The 13,582-nt window shown below is 49.2% G+C and overlaps 1 pseudogene; it reads left to right on the plus strand.

The window, feature by feature from the left end:
• The first annotated feature begins 2,659 nt into the window (after positions 1-2,659).
• The window catches only part of LOC129376977 (IQ motif and SEC7 domain-containing protein 2-like), an 86,233-nt pseudogene continuing 75,310 nt past the window's right edge, over positions 2,660-13,582 (plus strand).

Here is a 13,582-nt window from a genome sequence, read left to right on the forward strand (position 1 = left end):
TGTGATGCTGGCTGTGATGCTGCGCTGACATGGCCGTGATGCTGCAGCATCTGTGGAGTTTTGTCTTTTCTGGGTAAATATGTGAATACTGTGGCTCATGTTGCTGCTTGTGCAGCGAAGCAGTTCATGTTCCTCTGTCACCATGACGCCTCCCTCCTTCTACACATCCATCCATCTGGACAACACCTCCCCTCTTCCTCCTCCTCTTCCTCCTCTTCTTCTTCTTTTACGGCGACGTAGAGGAGGAAGACCCCTCTGCCCCCCTCTGATGGTAACCCGACCGTCGTCCGTTAACACGCTGCTGAGGGGGATCGGCAGCCGCTGCAGCGACGGCTGGCTGTCAGGCGCAGAGGAATGATAATTAGAAAGCGATTGAGTCGGCAGAAGGAGGAAGAGGAGAAGGAGCGAAGGAGACTGGCCTGCAGCAGCGGAGGAAAACATGACCTGATCTCCATCTGATCCCAACAGGAGAGGAACCTGAGAGTAGAAGCAGCTGTGTTTTTTTAATTTTTTTATTTCTGGAGGAGAGGATGATGATGATGTGATGATGATGATGATGATGATGATGATGATGATGATGATGATGACGGCAGTGAAGGAGGAATGAACTCAGATCAATAAGCCTCCCTTCTCCACCTTCATCCCTCCATCACCTCTGCAGGAGGAACCTGTGAGGCTCCGTCTCTATTTTTCTGTTGCTTCTTTCTGAATGCCGCATCGTGTGTGTGTGTGTGTGTGTGTGTGTGTGTGTGTGTGTGGTGTGTGTGTCACCTAACTGTTGGCTGCGCGGCCGCCTGCGCTCGCTCAGCGCCTCATGCATGTGTTGCTGCAGATGGAGGGAGGCAGGCGGTGTGTAAACGCTGCGTGGGTCGGAGGAGCCGCTGCGTGTCGGTGTGGCTCAGAACGTGACGGTAAAAACACGACGCTGCTGTTAAATTAGCTCCAGATCGTACGAAGGAGCATGAGAAGAATGCAGCTGATGAAACGCCCACACGCCTAATTCTGGCTGCTGCTGTGTGGGATGCAGATTCATTTCAGCTCAGCACCAGCAGAACGTGATTCTCCTGCAGGAGAAACTCGCAGGCCGACCCGGTTCTCATCACAGGGAAGATTTCTGATTCATCATTAATCATGATCACATTGCATAACTCTGAACTCTGGCAGCCAGGTGACCCTGTGATCATGTCAAACATCCACCATTGTTTTCATATTCAGAAATGAAAACTCACAAGTTTTCAGTTGTTTTACATATGATTTATTTTTGGAGCTCTTATTGTGAAAGGCTTGCAGTGCTAGGCACTACAAACCAACAAGTTAGCTCTGCTATTCAGATGTATTAGTTACGCTAACGCTAAAGCGCTACGCCAGTGTGGTATTTAGCTGAAGCTAATGTTAAAAGGCTGATTCAGCCCCGTGTTAATGACACAACGAGTATAAAGCATCAAACTTCACCGTCATGAACACCAGAAACATGTTTTCACTTCTATAATCTCTGCCAAAAGTCCAGAAAACCTTCCAGTGTGTCTGATATTTTCCACTTCAAATGACTCCAGTAATAATTGAAAAAACATTGATAGAAGGTCTGAAAAGTTGCTAAAAGTACCAAAGAGTCACTAAGTTGGCAACAGTTGACCACACCCCCATCCGTCTGCCTCTGATTGGCCACGCCCCCAGCGTATATTGACTCCGCCCACATTTGGGGGAAATTTTTCCAAATTTGGGGCGGAACTTTGTTTTTCCAAGTTTTTAGTTTCGGAGTAAAGAGAGCTGAACTCAAATGCAGAACATTTGTAAAATATTTGAAACTAATGTGACATTTTGAGTTTTAATGCATCACTTTATGTTTGGCTGTTAAATAAAATTCACTGAAATTAGAGGCTGTTAAGAGACAAAATGTGTAATTTTACTGATTTAAACGATGTCTTCTGACTGCTTGTTCAGGTTGAAGCCCAGATTTGATCATCTTAAAAGTGAAGGAACTGAAATTTGTGACGTCTGACATCATCGCATTTTCTGTTTTTTTCATGAATTTAATCAGATTTTAAACGTGCAGCTTGTATATTTGACAGTGATGTAGCGATGCACATGAAGCAGGATGGAGTGATGGAGGAGGAGATGCTGGTTTTGTCCACACTGCGGTCGTTCTCTGCAGGTCTGAGCTCTGATTCTGCTTTCTCTTCCTTCCTGTGACTGCAGGTGGAAGGATGTGAGGGAGGACCCCGGACGCGTCCTGGTATCCATGGAGACGAGCGAGGTCTGAGGCGGTCTGCGAGCCTCGGGGATCCGGTCCGGCTGCGGGATGGACCAGGCCGGCTCTTCCTTCAGGAGATGAGTTCTGAGTTGTGCTTTTCCTGATCTGACTTCACTCTGAACTGTTGGACCGTCACAGCAGCGCTCCGGGTCCGGGCCGCCATGAGGCTCCGCAGGGAAGCCGGGGATTAGGTGGCGCTGCAGACGGTGCGCCCTCTGCAGGATGAAAGAGGAGCTGCAGACTTTGTTTCAGCAGGTGATCGGGTTCCCTGACTCGGCCGTCCAGTCCGGCTGCTGGAAGCTAAAGTTCTGGATGGAGATAAGTGAGCGGATACGGATTTACTGAGCGACAGGAACAGAACCGAACCGCTGAGGTCCGCGCTGTGAGATCTGCTCGGTGGGACGACTGGGCAGGGGATGCTCCTCCGCTCCACACCACGCCCCGACTGGAGCGCGCAGGGCGGGCATCCATCTTGATTTTACATCAGAACTCAAAGAGGGACAAGACCTCTCCCCCCACTCACCTCAGGTGGGGGGGAGGGTGAAGCACTTCCTGTCTGAAGGTGTAGGCCTCCGGGCCTCAGGTTGTAGTTTAGCTTGTAGAGTAGGCTTTCCTTCCTGGACCAAACCGGACCAGCCAGAACTGCCGCTGTAATCTGAGGTCATGGATGCCAGTCAGGGTCCGGGTCAAGGCGGTCCGGAAAGTCCCAACCGGGCCGTGGAGTACCTGCTGGAGCTCAACAACATCATCGAGAGCCAGCAGAAGCTTCTGGAGACGCAGCGGCGCCGAATCGAGGAGCTGGAGGTCCAACTGGACCGTCTGAGCCAGGAGAACAAGGACCTGCGTTTGGATCGGCAACCCATCGCTCCTCCTGAGCCTCCGCTCCCACCTCCTCCACCTCCGCCGCCGCCTTCGGCCCTCGCCACAACAACCAAGAACCACCACCACAACAGCCAGGCTCCGCCCCCACCTCCCACCTCCATCCCACTGCACCAACCCCACCAGCCCCACCAACCCTACCAGCCCCACCAACCGCACCAACCCCACCAACCCCACCAACCCCACCAACCCCACCAACCCCACCAACCCCACCAGCCCCACCAGCCCCACCAACCCCACCAGCCCCACCAGCCCCACCAACCCCACCATGCCTACAACAGCGCCACCACCCCCGTCTCGCCTCTGGCCTCTTCCCACCCAACCTCCATCTCTGTACCAACCCAGATCCCGGCTCCAGTCTCGCCCACCAGCCCGGCGCCACCGCCGCCGCCTCCCATCCCGCCCCGGGACCAGCCGCGCGCCCACAGCCGGCTGACCCGGGTCCCCTCCACCAGCACCGGGACCAACACCAACTTCGTGGAGAAGGAGAAGGAGCGTCTGGAACGTCTGCACCGAGCCAACGCCGCCAACAACCACCACGCCCACACCCTGCACCACCAGAAACCGTGAGTGTTTTACCAGAACCAGAGCGAGCAAGAGGAACCAGAAAACCAGACGTACCGACCCGGGCCCAGTTAGCCGCACTTGGTTAATCACTCAATGACATTTCCTCCTTAAATGGCCCAAATCGTCTGGTTTTCTGGGTCTCGTGCTCTTCTTTGAAAGCTACTAACTGCAGCTTCCCTGACAGGCTCTGTGCGTAAAGATGCTTTAAACTTCCTTCTGTTTTTTGCTTGATCTTCGCTGGCCAGAAACACGCAGGCAGCGCCGGTTGGATGGGAGGAAACAGTTGCATAACTTTTTAAATGGCTGCAGGAGACCAGCTTCTGTCCTGATTAGCAGAGCGCCGTGAGGCTGTTGTGAGAAATATTCACTGCACAGGTTGAAATTTACAGACTGCAGCAGATCATGATTGGTCCTAATGCTGGACCAGAACCGGGATCCAAACGGAAAGACGTACAGCAGTGGTAATGAATGACGTAGAAAACGTTTCGCTTCCCTTAAGTTCATTTTTACATATAAGCCCTAAAGCGCTAATTTACTTAGCTGTTTTGCTGCGCTGGGCAGCACTAATCATCCGCTAAAGCAGAAGTTAGTGCTGTTAGCACTAACATTAGCATGCTAGAGCTAGCATGCTAATATCAACCTTGTCGATGCCCATCGCATGTCAAAGACACAACTTTGTTTCTTTTTACTTTAAAACCAGCCAAGTCGATCAGCTCAGTGTGCTTAACATTTTCAACGGTAGCGGAGTGCTAAAGTGCTAAAGGAAAAAATCAGCTAATGTACCATTATTGGTACATTAGCTGATCAGTGCTAATGGCCACCACAGCTCATATGTCTCATTCAGTCAGCTCTGCTTTTCCTCCTCTTGTTTTTCAGTCCCTCTATGATCTCCTGCATGAAACATAACCTGAACATTAAATACCTAGAATATCAGAAAGTACTGACAGCACAGAGTATTTATTTTGTTTACATTTTATTTGGTTTATTATTAGAGAAGCAGAAATATAACAACCTGATATTAGCAGGTCCATTAGTTGGGCTACCTGCTCCAATAGTCTGGAGCAGTCAGCTAACTGTCTTTACTTTCTGTAGTGCTAAAGACGGCCATTTTTCTTTGTTGTGATCAGTGAATCTATGGATTATTATGGGATGTTAATGATTCTTAACAACCTGTTCATATTAGCTAAAGCTTCATTGTACTGACAACATGAATGTTTCTCCAGATCAACACTGGAATAAACGACTCAAAGACTTGAGACTTGACTTGGACTTCCCCTTTAAAATGTCAGAAGACTGGATTTAGAAACTGACTTGAGAACATCTGAGTTTTGGTATTCTATATCTGGATGGAAATCTGGTTTTGGTCGTCTATATCTGGATGGAAATCTGGTTTTGGTCGTCTATATCTGGATGGAAATCTGGTTTTGGTCGTCTATATCTGGATGGAAGTCTCAGGCTCTTGCTAGCGAACTGCAGATTTGTTGCCAATATTCTATGTCAAACAAGCAAAGTTTTTGTTTTTTCTTTATGATATTCTGAGCGGAACCAGAACCACTGGCACAGCAAAGGACCTGACTGTGTTTATGACTAATCATTGATCATTTCAAAATAAAAGCACTAAGATGAGTCCAAAAACAGTTGCTTTAAGGTTTTGTGTGTTTCTGCACCCTTGAACACTTTCTAAAATCCTGCCACAAAGCAGCTCACGTTGCCACATCAGAACCAGCCTGCTCTTTCAGCCCAACTCCCAACCTGGCAACACAGATGCAATCAGCCCACCGCTGGTCAGGTGGTGTTTGTTTGGTCATGTGATGCAGCAGAGGATTGTAGATGTTTAACTGAAGAACTCCCAGAGGTTCTGCTTGTTTTGTTTTTTCATGTGTTTATCACATCTTTTGGCCAGTGATCATAATCGGCCGATTTCCGTGAAAAAGTGTAAGATCGGTGATCGCCGATCGTCACCCAAACTGAACGGACGGAGTGAGACGCCGGTTCTGCTCCCGCTGTTGGACCGCCGGTACTGGTGGTGATATTTCATAAAGCTGCAGCAGGAAACTTAAAAAAACAAAAACATTTTATATCTGTGTTAAAATATGTCTACTATGTCAAAATCAGGTGAATTTATTGCCTGTTCATTTTTCCATTTTGCCAGATAAAATAATATTATTTATACCTAAAGTGAAAAATGAAGAGCCATTCCAGACGATCGGCAGATCGGCCTCATGGATGATCGGAATCAAACAACCTGATCGGCGCATCACTAATACATTTTATATCACAAAAAGAATCTTAATTTAGCTTTGTCATAATAAATGACAATTAATGATGTTTATTGTTAGTTTCATTGTTTGTTTTAAGTCATCAATAAATACCAATAAGGTTTCAGTTTAGTGGTTTCTATGTGTTTCCTAACATGGGAATGTTTGTGTTTGTGGGGCTGTAATTGCTGCGACACAGCCACCTAAACATAATGAGTAATAATGAGTAATAATGGTTCTTATTGCCACTTTTATTGTTATCGCAGCTGGAGGCCAAAATATTGCGATAAGATTTAAATCCATATCGACTCAGAAACACAGAAACATGTTTGATCCTGAATGAGGTGAAGCAGGAAGTTTTCTGAGCTGAAAGGACTCTGTGTCCTCTCTGCGCCGAGAGCTTTTCCTCACCCAGTCCATGTTTTTCTGCTAACTGGTAAAACCGACTGGCTGCTTGTGGGAAGCACTGGTCACGGCAGCCTCTGTTGCTAAGCGACAGTGGAAAGCCAGTTTGGAGGACGGCAGCTGAAATGGTTTTAACCCCGGCTGGCAGACATGAGCAGAGAGCGAAGCTCCCGATGGAGCGGGGGGACTCAGATCGACGCCGCTGAGAGCCGGTCCACCACGCCGGTCCGCCACGCCGGTCCATCACGCCGGTCCATCACGCCGGTCCACCACGCCGGTCCACCACGCCGGTCCACCACGCCGGTCCACCACGCCGGTCCACCACGCCGGTCCGCCACGCCGGTCCACCACGCCGGTCCGCCACGCCGGTCCATCACGCCGGTCCATCACGCCGGTCCTTCACGCCGGTCCATCACGCCGGTCCATCACGCCGGTCCTTCACGCCGGTCCACCACGCCGGTCCGCCACGCCGGTCCATCACGCCGGTCCGCCACGCCGGTCCACCACGCCGGACTATCCAGGCAGACGGACCGGAGTTGGATTGAATTAAAGGGCCCTGCACTGGGCTGCTGTGAACACAGCCTAATAACAGAGGAAGGAGTTGGTCTAGTTAAAGTTTTGTTCTCCCCTTTAGCTCTGGATTTTTAAAATGAGCTTTTTATGGTTGGAAATGAATCCTAATCGCGCTCCGTCGCTCCTTTAATCACCTGCTGCTGAGTTTAAACGCATCGTTTCTGCCTCCTGACAACTCTTGTCCCCTCCGGCTCGCCGTACTCGGCCCGTCCAATTAGGGCCAGGTTAGACGCCATCGCTGCTGTTGATCGATGTCGTGATCATTCAACATCTGACCTGCTTATTAACACACACACACTCTCACACACACGTCAGCGCGTCTGCCTGTTATATTTGGCAACGTGGAGACGAGACGTGCTGCCGTGTCGTCCTGGCAACAGCTCCTAAGGGGAGACGGAAGCCTGCTTGGTTTGATGGCGGCGGCGCGCGCGGCTCTAATCCCGGCTGACGTCACTCGGGATTTAATCCGTCTCCTGATTCCTGCTGGAATCCGGACCGGGTCACCTCCAGACCCGCCCGGCTCACCGGGACCGGATAGGACCAGAAGGTCAGAAGTTTACATACACAGAGTGAAACCTGCCTTTTTAACTCACCGTCTGGAATTAAATCAGACCAAACTGCTCCAAACAAAAACCAAATTATTTCCATTCTGAGTGTTAAAGTCTGCTCTGGTCCGTTTCTCCTGACAGAACCGGTGGAACCGGGTCAAGTTTGGAGGCCGCCTCGATCTGCCCACAATTTATCTACAAGATGAAGAAATGATCACAGCCACACTTATTGTAATATAAGCTTCATATTAGCCAATCAATAATTATTAATCATTTCTCTGTTATTTAGTTAAAAGCTAAATGTTTAGCTTGCTAACTAAATATTCAATTTGACTGACATTAATGAACTGTGTGGAGAAAATAAGGCTAAAAAATAAACCTCAATTATTTTCTCTGACGGACTAAACAAACCAAATTATTCCTGTCCATATTTGACTTTAACTTTACTAACAATAAAACCAGACAAGAACTACGATTATTTATGCTTTATATGTAAATCTAATATTATTCCTTTCTAATGAAAACTGAGTGGATTGGTGTGAATTTCTCGTTAATGTTTAAGTGTAAACGTTCTGGCAACATGAATTGGGATTAATGAGTGAAGTCCGGTGGTGGCGGCAGATTGTTGGCAGCGCCGCAGCAGAACCCAGATGGCCTGCAGGAGCGTTTGGCAGCAGCTGATGTTGAGATGGGACTTTTCTTTTGGTTTCCACTGAACAGCAGATCCAGATTTCTTGTTTGGTGACAGAAATCTGAGCGATTTTCTGAAGCTGCGGCGTCACAGAATAGAGGACATTTCCAAATAATGACACTAAACCCAGTCCTGAAACTCCTCTGTCACTGTTTGATCAAAGAAGACTTATGATTTTAACATCTTAAAAGTTTAATTCTCAGGTTTGAATGGTAAATAAATTTCACAAGCTTTTACAAAACAGTTACAAAAATGAATAAAATCTCTGGAAATAAATAATAGAAATAATTACTAGGGATCCAAGATATATTGGTATCAACATCGTGTCATTGGTTAGCGATGTGTCATCGGTTAGCGATGTGTCATCGGTTAGCGACGTGTCATCGGTTAGCGACGTGTCATCGGATAGCGACGTGTCATCGGTTAGCGACGTGTCATCGGTTAGCAACGGGTCATTGGATAGCGACGTGTTATCGGTTAGCGACGTGTCATTGATTAGCGACGTGTCATTGGTTTGTGGTATCGGCCCAAATTTTCAAATCAGTGCATGTAGCTGTAAGAAAGGCTGCCATATTTCCAACCACCGCACCAATCATTTATTCATTTATTGATCCTGTGAACAAACTGATGTTTGATGTTCCGGTTGCTCTGGACAGAACGTGGACATGTAAGTGTAAAAAGGAGGTTTGGTAACTACCTAAACTGTGATGCTCTGAGGTTAAAGGTTCTGTCCGGTTGGTGATTTGGTGTTTCTGCAGCCGTCGGCTCTGTCTCAGGACCAGAGGTGGTCGCGTTGACCTGAACGTTCGGTTCAGATGTTTACTGTAACTGTGATAACCGACCAGAACAATCAAAGCTTCTGTGTCAGAAAATGTCTGCTGCTTCTCATCGCAGCCTGATGACATCCGAGGTAAATAAATCTGCCGCATATCCCCAGAGGACGGTGGCAGTGCATGATGGGAAGGGAGCCGCCGGCAGTCCTGTGCAGCGTGCTTCAGAGATAATCTGCAGAAATGACTGAGATTGTGATCCAGAGACATATCCTGCTGCTTTCCCAGAATGCTCTCTGCTCCGCGGTTGTGTGGGGCGACAGACAGAGCAGGAGTGATGTGGGAGTGCGAAGTGCCAGCGATCGCTGCAGAACATTCTGCTCCCTTTTCTGGATCTTCCCACATGCGTTTCTCAGTTTACAATAACTGAACATCTGATGCCGTTTTTCAGCCTCTTCACTGCAGAGATGTTCAGTTCTGGACCGGTCCGAGTCGTTTGGGCCGGACGGAGCCGTCTCCTCATTAAACCCAATGTAGCACGGCCTTCTGCAGAGCTCTAGCGCTCAATAGAACCATATCTCTGACTGATGAAACTTTCCTTCCATCGGCGGGGAGGATGAAACGTGGAGCTTTGTGGGCGGGGTGCTCCGGGTCAGAAATGAAACGTTTGGACTCAACTCTGTGGATGGAACTGTTCTGGTCTCCAGAAACTAAATAAACCTTAAATTTAAAAGGCTTTAAATAAAATATGACTTGTTAAATGTTATAATTTTACTTCTGTACTCTCTTCTGCTGGCATTGGATAGTCTAGCAACTAGCATGTCGATGCGAGTCACACAGAACGTTTTGTTTTTAAACAAAACTTTAAAAAAGGAAAATGGTTGTCACACAATCTGTGTGCAACATTCATTAGATGCATTTATATGTGTTATACTGACAGTTTACTGTAATCCTACATGGCACAAACTATAAACATAATATATTATGGATTCGTCACATGGCACAGAAACGTAAAGCTGGACCCTAAAGGGCTGATTTACAGTCTATCTGCAGAAAAAGTTGATCTGGGGTTTTGTTAAACTTTAACATGGTGAGAACATCCAGAAAAAATCTTTAGCCAACCAAGCTAAAGATGGACAGGAAAGAAACTAAATTCTTGGAGATGCTACATGCTAGTTGTGCTAATGCTTATGTAGGTCAGAAAAACTTTGGATCTGCAGCACTGAAATGTTAAAACTCCAGGATAACATAAGCTGATGCTACCTGTTAGCTTAACAGAAACATCCTGGCGGTATCGGTCAGTTTGGTTCTGGAGAAACGAGCCGACCTGGAGATAATGGTCAGGTGGTCAAATCCACTTTCTAAAGGTTTATGTGAGCTGGTTCTACCTCAGGGTTCTGGAAAACCTCCACAAACCGTCAAACGTCCACAAACCGTCAAACGTCCACAAACCGTCAAACGTCCAGCTGTTCGCCTCCATTTTCACCTTTAGACCAGTAGTTCTGGTGGAGGGAACCCCCATGTTTCCGTCCACCTTCACTACAGTTAGTTCATTCTGTAGTTCCTCTCACTCTGACGTTATGTAATATAGAAACTTGTTTCTGTGTGTGTGTGTGTGTGTGTGTGTTTGTGTGTGTGTGTGAGGGTGTTTGTGTGTGTGTGTGTGAGGGTGTGTGTGTGTGTGGAGGATGAAGCGTGTAGCTGCAGCAGCGCCGCAGGCTCCTTATTTAGAGCTGTACTGTACAGCTTGCTCTGCACCTGTGTGTGTGTGTGTGTGTGTGTGTGTGTGTGTGGTGTGTGTGTGTGTGTGTGTGTGTGTGTGTGTGTGTGTGTGTGTGTGTGTGTACTCCCTGCAGTGTAAGTAAGAGTGTAGGTGAAGGGGAAAGTAGGCTAGCTGATATGAATAGAGGGGTGATGAATTAGCTCTCAGAGCCGAGCTGCAGAATGGAGACCCGGTCCGGGCTCAGTGCGGAGAGGCGCTGAGGCTGATGCAGACGTTTACAACCCAGGGAGGAAAGAAGAGGGAGGATGAAGCAGGGCTGCTTTACTTTCTTGTGGAGCATCAAGGCTGACGGCGACGCCCCGTGGGGATCTGGAGAGTCAACTCCACCTGCCTGTTTCAGATTCAGATCGATGGATATTTAATGTAAATCCAAACACTGAACAATTCAATGAACATAAGAAAGTGATGTACATGTTTCAAGGACTTTTACTCTCCACTAAAGGACATTTAGTCTGTTTGACTCACAAGCATTTAGTTTGGTGTTTCTCACTGTGACAGTGAAAGAACAGAGCCAATCCAGCCCTGTTTAATCCGCTTAATCCAACTCCAGTTCGCTTTAATCCAACTCCAGTCCGCTTTAATCCAACTCCAGTCCGCTTTAATCCAACTCCAGTCCACTTTAATCCAACTCCAGTCCGCTTTAATCCAACTCCAGTCCATTTGTCTAGTCAAAGTCTGGTTCGGTTGGTGAAGTGTGAATTCTATTGACCTTTGACCTCTGTTCCTCCAAACCCGGTCTTGGTTCTGTTGAAGTGAACTCTGGTTCAGTTTGAATGCACAAGAGAAAGCCAAGCAGAACGGACACCGGTCCAAAAGCAGGAAGTGGGCCACAGTGCAGGGCATTCTGGGTAAATTCGACCAAAGCTAACATGCTAGCCTAGCACCAGCAGCAGAAATGGTTCCTGGTCTTCAGCCAAAGACTAAAGAGAAATCCTCCATCTTGTTTCTATCTGGTGAAGAAGAAGTTGCTCTCAGTGTCTTCAGACATTTTGTGTTGTTTCCTGCAGTGGTTGTTGGTGCAGCGCCCCCACAGGCCAGGAGGGGAACAGGTCGGTTTGGCTCAAGAGTTCTGGTTCCAGTAGAACCGGGTCAACCGGAGCAGTGTTCCTTATCTTTATTCTGGAATTATTTACTTAAGTTATGCTTATATTTCTTGCTGAAAATTTACTTTAAAGTCAGTTTTGTCTTATTTCAAGTGTCCAAACATATCTGCACTGGATACTAAAGACTTTTTTCTGTGTTTTTGACATGTTAGGTCAAAGGTGGAGTAAATAGATACAGACAGAAATAAACTATTCATGTTTTTCTTGCTGAACCTGCAGTTTAAGACATTATTTAAGGTTAAAGACATTAAGAATCAGGATGTGAAGGTGGAGGTCTGGTTTCTCTGGATCTGGGAAGGAAAGTTGAGGGTTTTCTGGTTTGAAGTGCAGCAGCAGAAAGACAGAAACGTCTTGGTGGTTTTTAATAAATTGCCTCGTGATTCACTGCTGAACTCTGTGGCTCTACAGAGTTATGCAAGAGGAGAAGAGGCTGCGTCCACGCAGTTTACACCGGGCAATTCAGCAGAACGGCTGCTGTGGCGACGTCCAAGCTGAGGACGTCCCCCTGTCCCTGGACGTCCCCTCCATCCTCTCCGTCCCCCTCCATCCCCTCCATCCCCTCCGCCCCTGTCCCTCCGTCCCTCCATCCCCTCCATCCCTCCGTCCCTCCATCCCCTCCGTCCTCCATCCCTCCATCCCCTCCATCCCCTCCGTCCCCTCCATCCCCTCCGTCCCTCCATCCCTCCATCCCCTCCATCCCCTCCGTCCCCTCCATCCCCTCCATCCCTCCATCCCCTCCATCCCTCCGTCCCTGTCCCTCCGTCCTCCATCCCCTCCGTCCCCTCTGTCCCTCCATCCCCTCCGTCCCTCCATCCCTCCATCCCCTCCATCCCCTCCGTCCCCTCCATCCCCTCCGTCCCTCCATCCCTCCATCCCCTCCATCCCCTCCATCCCCTCCATCCCCTCCATCCCCTCCGTCCCTCCATCCCTCCATCCCCTCCATCCCCTCCGTCCCCCTGTCCCTCCATCCCCTCTGTCCCTCCATCCCTCCATCCCTCCGTCCCTCCATCCCTCCGTCCCTCCATCCCTCCATCCCTCCATCCCCTCCATCCCCTCCGTCCCTCCGTCCCCTGTCCCTCCATCCCCTCCGTCCCTCCATCCCCTCCGTCCCTCCTGTCCCTCCGTCCCTCCATCCCCTCCGTCCCTCCATCCCCTCCGTCCCCTCCATCCCCTCCGTCCCTCCATCCTCCGTCCCCCTGTCCCTCCGTCCCTCCATCCCCTCCGTCCTCCATCCCTCCATCCCCTCCATCCCCTCCGTCCCTCCATCCCTCCATCCCCTCCGTCCCTCCATCCCTCCATCCCCTCCGTCCCCCTGTCCCTCCATCCCTCCATCCCTCCATCCCTCCATCCCCCTGTCCCTCCATCCCTCCATCCCTCCATCCCCTCCGTCCCCCTGTCCCTCCATCCCCTCCGTCCCTCCATCCCCTCCGTCCCTCCATCCCCTCCATCCCTCCGTCCCTCCCGTCCTGCCGCGTTCAGCAGCGGTTCGGAGGGACGCATCATGTTCAGTTTGAGGTTTTCACCTTTTGGAAACAATAAACTGACTGATCTGAAGACGGGGCGAATCTATTTAAAACACCCAAACGCAGCCCTGTTACCGTGACAACGCGTTTCTTCATTTACCCCGTTGTCCCTGACAACAGGGTTGGTGCGGTTTCTGCAGCAGCAGCTGCAGCAGCAGCAGCTGCTGCTGCAGCGAGAGGCGGCGGGTCTCTGTTTCGGTCCGGCTGTCGCCCAACGTATCGGTGATTCTG

This window comes from Poeciliopsis prolifica, unplaced genomic scaffold (assembly GCF_027474105.1).
Source record: "Poeciliopsis prolifica strain line A6 unplaced genomic scaffold, Auburn_PproV2 SCAFFOLD046, whole genome shotgun sequence".
Taxonomy (NCBI): Eukaryota; Metazoa; Chordata; class Actinopteri; order Cyprinodontiformes; family Poeciliidae; genus Poeciliopsis; species Poeciliopsis prolifica.